We start from the raw sequence: 15,574 nt of genomic DNA on the forward strand, positions 1-15,574 counted from the left end.
CATATACTAGCATTGACTTATTAGTCAAGATCGGCAGTAGCGCTAAGCGCTGGTCGAATGGCATTGACTTATTAGTCAAGTTCGGCAGTAGCGCTAAGCGCTGGTCGAATGGCACTGACTTATTAGTCAAGGACGACATTAGCATAGTGAGTGTTGGTTGAAAGACACTGACTTATTGGTCAAGTACGGTAATAACACACTGAATGCTGGTCGTAAGGCATTGTCTTATTAGTCAAGCAGGGCATTAGCACGATAAGCGCTGGTCCATATGATCTAGCCTAACCTGAAGCGCGTCATACGCTTGACCGACCTATTAGTCGAAGACAACCTAGCGTCGATATGCTAGATCAGCTAGAAAGTTGGTTATACAAAGGACATGGCCATGTTCTAGGGAATCGATCCAGAATGATTCCCTAATCATTTATTTATACTTGTCTGCATGCTTGAATAAGGTTATTATGCTAGGCATGCCTATTATGATTTGATGACATATTATTAACTGCTTATGAGCATGTTTAAGTTTTCTTGCTGAGCCTCGGCTCATGGGTGCTATATGGTGCAGGTAAAGGTAAAAGAAAGTCGCACCATCCTTGAGTTGGAGAGCTTAGGTGACGATGTGTACATATGCGGCTGCTCGACCACCATGGCCGAGGGTTTAAAGAGGAACTAGGGTTAAACCCTATTTTGCTGCTTAGGTCGGCTGGTTGTAACTCTTTTATTGTAATTGACCATTTAAATGTATTTTTGGGATCCCAATGTATACAGTAAACGTTTTAGTGAAACGTTTGTATCTTTGACCAAAATTTTTAACCACAAACCGTTAATCACATTTAGTTACACGATTATGGACAAATGACTCATTTAGCAAGTTTAGCACTATTTTAAATACACAGTGTAACAGTCCCTGGGTAGTAGGGCATTACAGAAACCAGTCATCCACCTTCACAAGACCTCCCAGAGATGGTCCAGGAGGATTATGACGAAAACGCTGATTATGACGACATAGGCAACGAAGGCAATGACAAATATTATGAGAATGATTATCCTCAGCCTATGGATGTGAAGGATCCACTAGAGGTGGTGGTGCTCTATGACTAGGTGGCTACCCAGCAGCAAAAACTCGATGCCCATGAGGGTATATTTCCGCCCTACAAGAGATGGTTAACGCCATGAAGATCACTCTAGTGGCTTAAGGGCTGCGAGTGGACTCGCATGGAGAAGTATCATCTAAACAGCCAGTTGGTGTGCCACCTATACACCGAGCTGAAGTGCCACCTGTTAACGCAGCAGGTGTGCCTCTCGAGCACCTCGCTGTCATGGTTCAAGATCCGATAGCTGGAGTGCTGCGTGTGCACCCAGTTGGACCTAGAGCCCCACCTACGCAACAAGAGTGTGGAAAGGGTAGAGTCGATGAAATTTTTTCTCTGGGGCAGAAGAAGAGTCGTCGAGCCCCCAAACACAACAAGGCCCTGAGGCCAGAAGGCAAGAAGAATGGGCAAGGTACCCAAGGACATCACCAGGTCGCCAGCGTCTGTGGTGCCGCAGATGTTCCGCTTGGGCGCGATTAGCCGGAGGATTTAGTTGGGAAACGACTTGTAATCCAAGTTTTAAGTATTGAGTTTTTGAGTTTTTAAGCTTGAATTGGATTTTATGTTTTGATGAGTTTTTGGATAATTTGAAGCTTGGATTCTAACGGTTTTGGTTAATTAGGATGTTTAGGAACTTTGATTTTGGGATTTGGAGATGTTTGGATAGCTTTTTGGAAGGTTTTTAAATGAAGAAAACAAAAGTTTTTTGCTGGTTCGTGGTTGGGTCGCGACCCTGTTTTAGGGCGTCGCGACCCAGGCTTGATGAAGAGGATGAGGTTGGCTGATGGGTAGGTAGGGCCACGGTGCAAGGTTGGTGCGCCGCGGCGCAAGGTGCAGGCAGATAGGTGGTCTGGCTTCTGTTTGGAGGCAGGCTACGGCTCAGGGTTTGGGGGCCGCGACGTGTAAAGGCAGTTTTGCCCAGATTTGGTTTTTAGTCGTGGGAACTTAATTCTAAGGGCCTGGGATCGATCCTACTACCCAGTTGAGTGGGATTCGACGTCCCAAAGGCTTGGGTTGGGTCTAAAAGTATTTATTTACTCATTTTTTATGAGGTTTTATATTATGATTGTGACTAGGTTATCACTAGGGGCTTGGAAACAGGATCGTGCTTGTGGCTCGTTTATTGGTAACCTGTGCTTGGACCAAAGGTAAGAAAACTGCACCCAGTATGTGACATGCATGGTTATTGATGAGGCATGTTGAGTGCTTTATATATTGACATTGATTGCATAGTAAATGCATAGCAACTTTGCTTATCTGTGTATGACACTAACCTATGAGTCAAGAAACGGCAATGGTGTCAGTATTGATTATGAAGCTGTGAATTATTATTCAAGTTCGGCAGTAGTACTGAGCATTGGTCGTATGGAATTGACCTATGAGTCAAGAACGATATTAGTGTGTTTAACGCAAGCCGAAAAGATTAGATCTAATCGACATAAGCATTATCAACATAAGTGTGAAATGCTTGACCGACCCTAAGTTCGATGAAAACTAAAAGCGTTTGTCTAGTCTAAAGGCTAGTTACTTAGAGCCAGGACCAAAAGGCTCAGGTGACTGTAACGTCACAAGCTTAGGGTGTAGAGCCCAAGCTCGTGACTCCATAGTCACTTATCTGGTTCAAGTTCGTGACTTCTTAGTCACTTATCTGAATGGGCTGCCAGCCCCAGCATGATTACGAGAATCATTATTGATATTCACTTAGGATTGACTTGATAGTCATCCATACAAGAGGGCAGGGCCCACAATCTTTTACTTGAACTTACTTGCATGCATGAATAGGGCTATTATTGCTGTAGTGTCCTAGAATATTTACTTAGCTAGCTAGATAGTAGTATTAGTTAGTAGTATGTTAGTTACTTTGGATTTTGGTTCAAGCTGGGAATTAGTTGGACACTCATAGCAACAGTTATGGATTTTATAAGTTTAACCTATAGTTTAAGAATATTAATTATAACATAAGGTTTGATTAATATCGCTAGTCATAGATATATATTTATTATAACCTAAGGTTTAGATAGAGCCAATAAGAGCATGACACTTGTCATAAACATGATTATTAAGGAATTAAGTATTTTTGATGAATAGTTTTAATAAAAGAAAGATCTATAAGCTCTGGAACCTTCCAGCAGCTGTTAGGATCGTACTATGACTCAGTCAAAGCTGTTTATCCAATTCAAATTATGCTGAAAAAGTGCAAATACGTGTTTGATATATCAATGTATGTCGATATATCGCAGCATAGGGGTCGATTTATCGCCTACGGAAGATACAAAAAATACGTCGACTTTGCACGAGCGATCGAACGGGGCTCGGGAATATAGGGGGAGGCGATCTATCACCTATGGGGGGTGATATATTGGCTCCAAGATGGTTTTTAGAAAGTTTGGTTTTTAATTTTGAAAATTACCCTTAACCACTTAGACCTGCCTTTAAATGATTTTGACCTAGTTCTGGGCGTCAGTTGAACGAAAATTCAAATCTTTTTCATTTTATAATCATTTATTTATTCAAATAAAAATGGGTTAGTTTCACTCCTTGAACTCTATAAATAGGACCTAGTGCTCAGCCATTTTCTTCATTCTTCAAGCATTTGATCAGAGCCTTCAAGGTGCTAGTGTTACTATAGAGAGATACACTTGTGTTTTGGGTTAAAAACCAAACTTTTGGGCATATGACTTGCTTAGATAAGTAAGCCCCAAGAAGTTATATTGGGCATATGACTTGTTTAGCTAGCAAGCCCCAAAAATTTATGGGCATATGACTTGCTTAGCTAACAAGCCCCAAGAAGTTATGATGGCCATTGTAGTCCTATATGATATATGTTTTTATAGTCACATGTTTTATAGTATATGTTTATGATATAGTCTCATGCTTATGATTTATGTTATAATAGATTTTTCTTGCTGGGCATTAGGCTCACTCTTTTATTTTAGTATGATGTAGGAAAATAAATATGGAAGGTAGAAGGATTCTTGGCAGCTTGGCTTGTGTGTTAAGGATGAATGGATTCAATGGACTGCATGTTGATCGAGGACGACGTTATTTATTTTATGTCTTTTAAATTATGTTTTGATGTAATTTCGCAATTAGTATTTAAAGTTATGTTTTATGATTTATAAACGATGGGTACCCATACCATATCACATTGTATTTTATACTTTTATGTTATTGATACAATATTTATTTTAGGGTTTTAATAAAGTTATGATTATTTCTTATGTATGTTTTCTAAAAAAATAGTAGCTATGTCTACTAGTTTTAATGGTCAAAGGTCTTAGAAATAGTTGGGTCATTATAGTTGGTATCAGAGCAAAGGTTCATTTGCATGAAGTTCTCCTTGATACACACGCTCAAGCTCCGAATCTAACCGCCAATGTAAGTGTTTATGTTATAGTTATTATGTTTATGTTATTAGCTAATGTTTTAGCCCTTATGTTTTCAGTTAAGAATGGATGGAGCCTTGACCTATGAGGATATCTGAGCCATTAAGGCATTGAAAAGAATTAAAGAGCCAAGGAATACAGTAGGAGTGTTAGAAAGAATCGTTCGGAGATTACTCTTATTCCACAGGGAGATAGTTCACCTCCAAACAACTAAGCAAATCATGATGAGAGCTACGGAGCAATATGTTTTAGTGATTAGGCTTTTTAAAGATTATCCTTCTGTAATTGCAGCTTTAGAAGAAATATGGGAGACTATAGATGATGAAGATGAATTACCAGTAGCTATGAGATATTATTTTCTCATACTTAGGTTCACCTCTAAGATGGAATTCCAATTCACTAATGTGCAAAAACATAGAATCTTTATAAATCTTCCTCGAGGAAATTTTGAGGCTCAAGATAATGATGATTATGAGGAGATAGATGATGATATGTTAGATGAAGGGTCAGTTGTAGAAGATCCTGATTTTTTGATTAGTTTATTTATTTATTTATTATCTTACATTTATGATTGTACTTAGTGAAAACCTTTTTCCAAATGAATATTATTATTATTATTTTTTATAACATGTATAAGTTTGATTTTTCTGTTACAATCATAATAAATAATAAATTTAATAAATAATGACTAAGTTCGGTGATGGTGGATACAAATCAATGGACTGGGTTCTATATTGAGAGTTAGGGGGCCATAGTAGTGGGAACGATTTTACTGATTCCAACCCTCCTTCAATATGGTTAACTTTGGAACAACGATAAGTTTTGAGCCTGAGAATTAAGTCATATAGGATGATTAGAAACACACTTAGAAAATAATAAAGATGGCTTATTTTTCTAAGTATAGAAACACACCCTAATTATAAAGAAGGCTTATATAATTTTTTTCATAAGAAATCATAACTAATAAGTCCGAGTTATGTTTTCTTAGATTAAGTTTTTCCTTAGAGCCTATTAGGTTAAGTTCTAACACGTTTTTCTCAACTGTTAGAACTTTGCTGAAGATGTCGCTCAAAAGGTCTGCACGTACAAACGCTAATGCCTCCAGCGTCGCTCCTGAGAATAATGAAGCCCCTCCAGTTCGCAGAAGGGGAGCACGTGCTGCCACTGCTGCTGCTAACCAAAGTGCGCCGCCGCCAGTTGACAACACTACAGAAATTGTCAGACTTCGACAACAAGTAGAAGAACTGTTGCAGCAACAGTGACAACAGGCTTAGCCGCAGCCACAAACTAAGACTCAGCCTTAGCCACAACCGCAGCCGCAACAAATGGCTCAAGCACCCCAATAAGTAGGTCCTTATGGGGGATGACCAATGGAAAACTAGGCACCCTACCTAGCTCAGTACATGGAGCCAATCTACGAGCGGTTTCGTAAGCAATTCACTCCAAACTTCGAAGGGACAACCGAACCCTTCAAGGTAGAAGAATGGCTCAGAAATGTAGAGCTGATCCTAGCGCACATGAATATCAGCAACGCGGACCGCATATCCTGCGTTTCGTCTCTGCTAAAGAAGGATGCTAGAATATGGTGGGACCTAGTACGGCAGACTCACGATGTCACCACCATGACATGGACAAGATTTGTGGAGCTGTTTCACAAGAAGTACTACAACTCAGTAGTCATCGCTACAAGGGTTGAGGAGTTCACTAGTCTGAAGCAGGGCAACTTGACGGTAGCAGAGTATGCTCAAAAGTTCGACCGACTAGCCAAGTTTGCACCAGAGTTGGTTCCAACTGACTTTCTGAGGGTTACCAAGTTCGTTAGAGGACTTAGACCAAAGATTGAGCTAGGGGTTAAGCTAGCAAATCCTGGAACTACTACTTATGCCCATGTTCCAGAAACGGCTATAGAAGTAGAAAGGCTTCAGGCAAATGTTAGTAAGGAGGAGGCCAGTAAGCCTGAGCCTAAGCAGCAGAGTCAACCTCAGAATGGTTGGAACAACCACCACAACAGTCATCAGCCTAGCAACAATAATGGTCAGAAGAGAAGGCATTCTGACAATAAGCAATCCGACAATGATAAAAGAGCACGGACGAACAATGGAGGTAGTAGGTCAGGTTATGTAGAATACCCACAGTGCTCTAAGTGCCAAAAGAAACATCCTGGTGAGTGCCGTGCAAACACCAAGGGATGCTAAAATTGTGGTCAGGAAGGTCACCGAAAGATAGAATGTCCCCAGCTCAAGCCAGAAGAGAAAAGGGACAACAAGATGGTTCCTGCCAGAGTCCTTGCCTTGACCCAGGGAGATGCTGAAGCTAGTAATAAAGTGGTCACAGGTCAGATTCCTATCCTCAATAATGTATGTTCAATATTATTTGATTTGGGAGCCACTCACTCATATATCTCGTTAGGAATGATAGAGAAATTAGACAAACCTTGTGAAAGATTTAGAACTAGGTTTGTGACAGAATTACCTTCGGGTGAAATAGTCCTATCATCACGGATAGTACGAGGCGTACCGATCAAAATTGAGGACGTAGAACTAGAAGGAGACCTGATAGAACTAGAGATCAAAGACTTCGACATGATACTGGGCATGGATTGGCTAGCAAGGCATGACACAACCATCGACTGTAGACGCAAGAAAGTGGCGTTCGAGACTCCTGACGGTTAGAGACTATGCTTTATGGGAAAGGTTTTAGGACTACGTCCGCTGCTTATTTCGTCCCTCAAAGTTAAGAGGATGATAGAAAAATGATGTCACACATTCTTAGCCAGCATCACGGATGTGGTAAAGGAAACACCACTAAAGGTTGGAGACGCCCACATCATTAGGGAATTCCCAGAGGTATTTCCTGATGACTTACCAGGGTTGCCGCCGACTCCGGAAATTGACTTCACAATCGAACTAGTACCGGGCACCGAGCCTATCTCAAAGGCACCATACCGGATGGCACCGACCGAAATCAAGGAGTTAAAGAAGCAACTACAAGAACTCTTAGACTTGGGCTTCATTAGACCGAGCCATTCGCCATGGGGAGCACTGGTTCTATTTGTGAAGAAGAAGGATGGAAGCATGCAAATGTGTATAGATTACCGCGAGCTGAATAAGGTGACAATTAAGAATAAGTACCCACTACCCTGGATTGACGACTTGTTTGATCAACTCCGAGGCGGACTGTGTTTTCAAAGATTAATTTACGGTCCGGGTATCACCAGCTCAAGGTACGGGAATAGGATATTCCCAAGACAACTTTTAGAACTCGTTATGGACATTATGAGTTTTTAGTTATGTCTTTTGGTCTTACCAACGCTCCAGCCGCATTTTATGGATTTAATGAATCGGATCTTCAAGGATTACTTGGACAAATTCGTCATAGTATTCATCGATGATTTTTTGGTGTACTCCAAGGACGAAGTCGAGCACGAGGAGCATTTAAGAATGACCATGTTGCGATTGAAAGAGCATCAAATTTATGCCAAGTTCAAGAAGTGCGAATTTTGGCTTTCTCAAGTAGCGTTCCTCGGCCACATAGTATCCAAGGAAGGAGTTTCTATAGACCCATCTAAGGTAGAGGCTGTGAAGGATTGGCCAAGACCTAAGAACACGTCAGAGGTAAGAAGTTTTCTGAGACTAGCAGGATATTATCGGAGGTTTGTAGAGGGCTTTTCTAAGATATCCACTCCGCTCACCAACCTGACCCGGAAGCAACAAAGGTTCAACTGGACGGATAAGTGTGAAGAGAGCTTCCAGTTGCTTAAGGATAAGCTATGCTCAGCACTAGTACTTTGTGTACTGACACCCAATGACAAGTTTGTAGTCTACTATGATGCGTCGAAGCAAGGTTTGGGTTGTGTGCTGATGCAGAATGATAAGGTAATAGCCTACGCCTCAAGGCAGCTGAAGGAGTATGAGCAACGCTATCCAATGCATGATATGGAGTTGGCAGCAGTGGCCTTTGCATTGAAAATCTGGTGCCATTATCTTTATGGAGAACGGTGTGAGATTTGTATAGACCACAAAAGCTTAAAGTATTTCTTCACACAAAAGGAGCTCAACATGAGGCAGCGCAGGTGGTTAGAACTAGTGAAAGATTATGACTGCGAAATCCTATACCACCTGGGAAAGGAAAACGTAGTTGCTGATGCGCTAAGTAGGAAGAGTTATGGAAGTCTAGCAGTGTTAGCTAGAATAGAAAAGCCGTTACAGCAAGAGCTGATCAATGCTGGAATAGAAGTAGTCATTGGTAAATTGGCTAGCTTGTCCATCCAGTCAAGTTTGTTAGAAGATATACGGATCAGGCAAGGGCATGATGACACATTAGTAGCACATATGGATGCAGTTAAAGAAGGAAAGGCCACAGATTTCTCGATATCAGAACATGGGTTCTTGAGATATAAGGATCGGGTATGCATGCCAAATGATCAAGAGATTAAGAGGAAGATTTTAGAAGAAGTGCACAATACCCCATACTCAGTTCATCCAGGGTCGACTAAGATGACTCATGACCATAAGGCGTTGTATTGGTGGCCGGGAATGAAGAAGGATGTAGCGGAGTATGTGTCTAAATGCTTAGTATGCCATCAAGTGGAAGCAGAATATCAGCGGCCTGCAGGCTTATTGCAACCGCTTAGTATTCCAGAATGGAAATGGGATGACACAGCCATGGATTTCGTGACGGGATTGCGACGAACAAATAGGCAGCACGACTCGGCTTGGGTAATAGTAGATAGACTAACCAAGTCAGCTCATTTCCTGCCTGTCAAGACTACACACACAGCAAATAAGTATGCAAACATTTATGTTAAAGAAATAGGAAGACTGCATGGAATCCCTAAGACTATAGTGTCCGATAGAGGATTGGTGTTTACATCAAGATTTTGGGGAAGCTTGCAGCAAGCCATGGGTACCAAGTTAAGTCTTAGTACGACATTTCATCCACAGACCGATGGTCAGTCCGAGCGTACCATACATATTTTAGAAGATATGTTGCGCGCTTGTGTACTTGATTTCGGAGGATCATGGAGTAAGTATTTGCCGCTGATAGAATTCTCCTACAACAATAGCTACCAGTCAACGATCGAGATGGCATCCTATGAGTTACTCTATGGAAGGAGGTGTCGATCGCCGTTACATTGGGACGAGGTAGGAGAAAGGCAACTCCTTGGACTCGAAGCTATTAGAGAAGCTCAGGATGCAGTAGTGCTGATTAGAAAGCGTATGCTCGCTGCTCAGAGCCGACAGAAAAGTTATGCGGATGCCAAGCGACGTGAAGTGGAATTCAAAGTCGGAGATCAAGTCTTCTTAAAGATATCTCCTATGAAAGGTGTGAAGCGGTTTGGGAAGAAAGGCAAGCTTAGTCCCTGGTTTATAGGTCCTTTTGAGATATTGGACAAGGTGGGAATAGTTGCATATAGATTAGCCCTACCGCCAGTTCTAGCAAATAGCCATAATGTGTTCCACATCTCGATGCTGCGTTGATATGTGTCAGACCCATCTCATGTCCTCAAGTACGATACGATAGCACTCCAGAAAGACTTGAGTTACGAGGAACGATCGGTTAGCATCCTAGATAGAGGGATGAAGGAATTACGATCTAAAAATGTCCCGATAGTCAAGGTCCTATGGAGTAATAGTTCTGAACGGGAGGCAACGTGGGAGTTGGAGGAAGACATGTTAGCCTGATATCCGTAATTTTTTGGTAAATAAATTTCGGGGACAAAATTCTTTTAAGTAGGGGAGAATTGTAGTGTCCCAGAATATTTACTTAGCTAGCTAGAGAGTAGTATTAGTTAGTAGTATGTTAGTTACCATGGATTTTGGTTCAAGTCGGGAATTAGTTGGACACTCATAGCAACAGTTATGTATTTTATAAGTTTAACCTATAGTTTAAGAATATTAATTATAACATAAGGTTGATTAATATTGCTGGTCATAGATATATATTTATTATAACCTAAGGTTTAGATAGAGCCAATAAGAGCATGACACTTGTCATAAGCATGATTATTAACGAATTAAGTATTTTTGATGAATAGTTTTAATAAAAGAAAGATTTAGAAGCTCTAGAACCTTCCAACAGCTGTTAGGATCATACTGTGACTCATTCAAAGCTGTTTATCCAATTCAAATTATGCTAAAAAAGTGTAAATACGTGTTTGATATATCAATGTATGCTGATATATCGTAGCATAGGGGCCGATATATCGCCTACGAAAGATACGGAAAACACGTCGACTTTGCACAAACGATCAAACGGGGCTCAAGAATATAGGGGGAGGTGATATATCACCTATGGGGGGTGATATATCGGCTCCAAGATGGTTTTTTGAAAGTTTGGTTTTTAATTTTGAAAATTATCCTTAACCACTTAGACCTGCCTTTGAACGATTTTGACCGAGTTCTGGGCGTCAGTTGAACGAAAATTCAAATCTTTTTCATTTTATAATAATTTATTTATTCAAATTAAAAGGGGTTAGTTTCACTCCTTGAACTCTATAAATAGGACCTAGTGCTCAGCCATTTTCTTCATTCTTCAAGCATTTGATCAGAGCCTCCAAGGTGCTAGTGTTATTATGGAGAGATACACTTGGGTTTTGGGTTAAAGCTTTATCACTCTAAGCTTTTATAAACACTTGGGAAGTGAGATTTAGTGTGATTTCAGTATTGAGGTTTAGATCATTCAAGGTATTTTTATCCCTAAGTTCAATTCTTGATGATTCTATAGTTTTCTTTAGTTTTCTTTTATTCAGATCCTAACTCTTGTATATGATTCTTGATTAGGTATTTAAGTTCATGAAACTTAAGGTTCTTCTTGGTAAGTTTCTTCTTGGATGGTTTAGTGTTCTTTTCAACTCTTTTTCTTTAGATTCTCACCATTTTACTGTTGGTTTATAGGAGTGTTATAATTTCGTTCTTGTTCCCAAATATCCCGACTTTTGGTAAGGAAAATAGGATAGATTTTATGTGCTTATATATTATGATATGTTTATGTTATGATATGTATATGTATAATCTGGCTTGTAGTCCTTGGGCATATGACTTGTTTAGATAACAAGCCCCAAGAATATGTTTTTAATCGCCTGGGCATATGACTTGCTTAGATAAGTAAGCCCCAAGAATTTATGATTGGGCATATGACTTGCTTAGATAAGTAAGCCCCAAGAAGTTATATTGGGCATTTGACTTGTTTAGCTAAGAAGCCCCAAAAATTTATGGGCATATGACTTGCTTAGCTAACAAGCCCCAAGAAGTTATGATGTCCATTGTAGTCCTATATGATATATGTTTTTATAGTCATATGTTTTATAGTATATGTTTATGATGTAGTCTTATGCTTATGATTTATGTTAAAATAGATTTTCCTTGCTGGACATTAGGCTCACTCCTTTATTTTAGTATGATGCAAGAAAATAAATATGGAAGGCGGAAGGATTCTTGGCAACTTGGCTTGTGTGTTAAGGATGAATGGATTTAATGGACTGCGTGTTGATTGAGGACGGTGTTATTTATTTTATGTCTTTTAAATTATGTTTTGATGTAATTCTACAATTAGTATTTAAAGTTATGTTTTATGATTTATAAACAATGGGTACCCATACCATATCACATTGTATTTTATACTTTTATGTTATTGATACAATATTTATTTTAGGGTTTTAATAAAGTTATGATTATTTCTTATGTATGTTTTCTCAAAAATAGTAGCTATGTCTAGTAGTTTTAATGGTCCAAGGTCTTAGAAATAGTTGGGTCATTACAATTACTAGGCATGCTATTATGATTCGGTGACATGTTATTACCTATTCATGAGCATATTGAGTTTTCTTGCTGAGCCTCGGCTCACGGGTGCTATGTGGTACAGGTAAAGGCAAAAGAAAGCTAGACCATCCTTGAGTTGGAGAGCTTAGGTGACGATGTGTACATATGCGGCTGCTCGACCACCACGGCCGGGGGTTTAAAAAGGAACTAAGGTTAAACCCTATTTTGCCGCTTAGGTCGGGTGGTTGTAAATATTTTATTGTAATTAACCTTTAAAATATATTTTGGGATCCCAATGTATACCGTAAACATTTTAGTGAAACGTTGTGTCTTTAACCAAAATTTTTAACCCTAAATCGTTAATCACACTTAGTTACACGATTATGGCCAAATGACTCGGTTAGCGAGTTTAGCACTGTTTAAAGTGTACAACGTAACGATGCCTGGGTAGTAGGGCGTTACAGTGGTTGCCACCAAAGTCAACCAGACCTACGAGATGACTTAAATGCTCGTAATGGCATAGCAGCCTCCGGGAGCAACCCCGGGAAGAAAGGTCAGCCAGATCTCCCAGATGTTCTTAATGATCGAAAGAGAGAACACCCGGCACAAAGTGCCAATCAAGACCGCGACCCTCTCTACGCGGAATTAGAGAGCTTAAAAAAGATATGCTCAGGATGGCTTGAAGACAAGGCTAGGACTACGACTCAGACGATGAGGATGGGGAGCCTTGTGCTCCCCACATAGTGGAAGCTCCGTTGCCACGTGCCTTCAAGATGTCTGCCATCACGTCTTATGATGGCAGCACAGATCCCACCGACCATCTGTCAAAGTTCAACCGATTGATGTCGGTGCATTGTGTCTCAGAGGATGCAAAGTGCCACGTGTTTCCGTTGACCTTGATGGGTTCGGTGGACGAATGGTTCAAAGAAGCTCAAACCAGGGTCCATTCACTTGTGGCACCAACTCTCCTCTTCATTATGAAGACAGTTCATAGCGACTAGAAACATGAGCTTTGAGGTCAACGCCTTGGCCAACATAAAGCAAGGACCCCTCGAGACCCTAAAGGACCACATCAAGCGCTTCAAGGAGGAAGTTGCTAGGACCAAGAGGGTCGACAATGGCCATCAGTTGATGGCCTTGCAGGCAGGCATTCGAGTAGGATATCCTTTGTGGGATGACCTCCAGCGGAGAGGATGTCGTAGGCTTGACGACTTCATTCGTCGAGCACAAGAGTACATAAACTGGGAGGATGCCCAGATTGGGGCATTTGGTAGACCTGTCGCTTTCCTTGCTCCATTAGCTCTGAGCCCGGTGGTTCTGGGGACCCAGTACTCCCTTACACTCCTGTCCAACAAAGTATGGTGGGTACCCCACAATTCAGCCCGACTATCCAGTTAGTTGGCTTTAGTGCCATGCCTCCTGCTGGCTTCAGTGCCACTCCAACGGGATATGGAGCCACGCCCACTAGATACAATGTTTTTCAGTCTGCGTTCAGTGCTGGAACTGTGGATCCAGCCTAGTCAGTTGAACCAAGTAGGACCCCATATGGAAGTAAGTACGGGGGCAAAGACATGGGCAGAAAGCCCAAGGGAACTGGGGTAACGTCGGCAGGACAAGGAATGGCTCCCAAGGATAGGTATATCTCGTAGTACTTCGAGTACACGGACTTGGTGGAGTCTCAGGATAACATCTTCTTAGCCACGGAGCAACACATCCACTACCGAAACCACAACCTATGTGGAGGGACAAGGAGAGGAGAGTTCCCAAAAAATTATGTCGGTTCCATAATGACGTGGGGCACCACACCAATGAGTGCCGACAACTCAAGGATGATATTGAGAACTTCATCAAGCTAGGGCATCTGCATCAGTATGCTCGGAGCGGAAGACGTCCGATTTAGGCCCCGGCCGCGAGAGCGCTTCCACAACAGGCAACTCACTAGGCTCTGGGAACAATACCCGCAACCCCACAATATCAAATAGTCCATGCACCTCCCCCAGTGAATGAGAGAGTGAGAACTATCTCTAGAAGACCTCACTTGGGGGGCACCTCCCGAGGTTTGCATAATAGATGTGCGCGAGCCTTGAATCACAATGATGAAGTCTTAGTGTTAGCTCAGCTACCAGCACAGATGCCTAGGATGATTGACCAAGTCATCACATTCTCAAAAGACGGTGCTTGGAGGGTCCACTTTCCCCACCACAATCCTCTGATGGCCGGGAGCCAGATTTCCAATATGATGGTGGCTCAGACCTGGTGGACAACGGGAGTTCTGTGAACATCCTGTTTAAGTCAGCCTACGAAAAGATTGGGCTGACCACGAGCAACTTGTCCCTATGCACCTCGACTCTATACGGGTTCTCGGGGGAAAGGCTTATTCCGATGGGGAAAATCAAGCTGCTCGTGACACTTGCAGAAGTGCCTCGTCAAGACTTCAAGTATTGCACCTTTGTCATCGTGGACTGCTCCTCGACATATAACACCATCTTGGGACGTCCAGCCTGGGTAGAATTTGGGCCAGTCACTTCAATTTTCCACCTGTGCATGAAGTTCCCCACAGAGGCAAGAATTGGCACAGTTCGAGGAGACCAGAAGGAGGCCAAGAAATGCTACAGTGTATCCCTCAAGCAGCCAGTAATGGTGATCGAGGCTACAACCCCTAAGTGGCCTCTCCTCGAGGAGGTGGAGGTACATGTTGTTCAAGTAGATGATTCCAATGAGTTGGATCCTTGAGTTCAAGAACAGAGGTTTGTCGAGGCCATGGAGGAGGTAACTCTGGACGCCTCCCTAAAACTAAGGGATGATATATTTTTTCAACTAGGTCTATAAATAGCTTGGGGTTATATTCATTTAAGGGAACACACAAATTTTGTACTCAAGCTCTGTGAAATTGCTCTCAAGCTTTAACACAGACTATATTAATAAAAGTGACTCATGGATTATGTAGATTTAACTACTGAACCACGTAAGAAATCCATTTATTCTCCTTTCTTCCTAATTATTCTTAAGTGCTTTATTGTAATTATTTAATTTTGGTTGACAAAAAACGTCGTCAATAGTTGATTCCTGTCGGATTAAAGCGGTCAATAATGTTATCTTTTGTCTTTTGTCTTGCACATATCATGAATTTAATATATCGTGGGGTTATATGTTATTAGAATGACTTTTAGCTTTGAAAAAATTTATTGTGAGCGAGATCGATCAAATAACAATGTGTTTTTGTTTACTTTACACTTTACTCTTTATATTCTATTGTAGCTTCTATTAGGGCAACCTTGTGGTATAGGTAACTAGTTACCCCTAAGTTGATAACAGGTTACCTTGAAGGTAGCAGGGTGAC

This window comes from Humulus lupulus, chromosome 3, assembly GCF_963169125.1.
Source record: "Humulus lupulus chromosome 3, drHumLupu1.1, whole genome shotgun sequence".
In the NCBI taxonomy this organism is placed as follows: domain Eukaryota; kingdom Viridiplantae; phylum Streptophyta; class Magnoliopsida; order Rosales; family Cannabaceae; genus Humulus; species Humulus lupulus.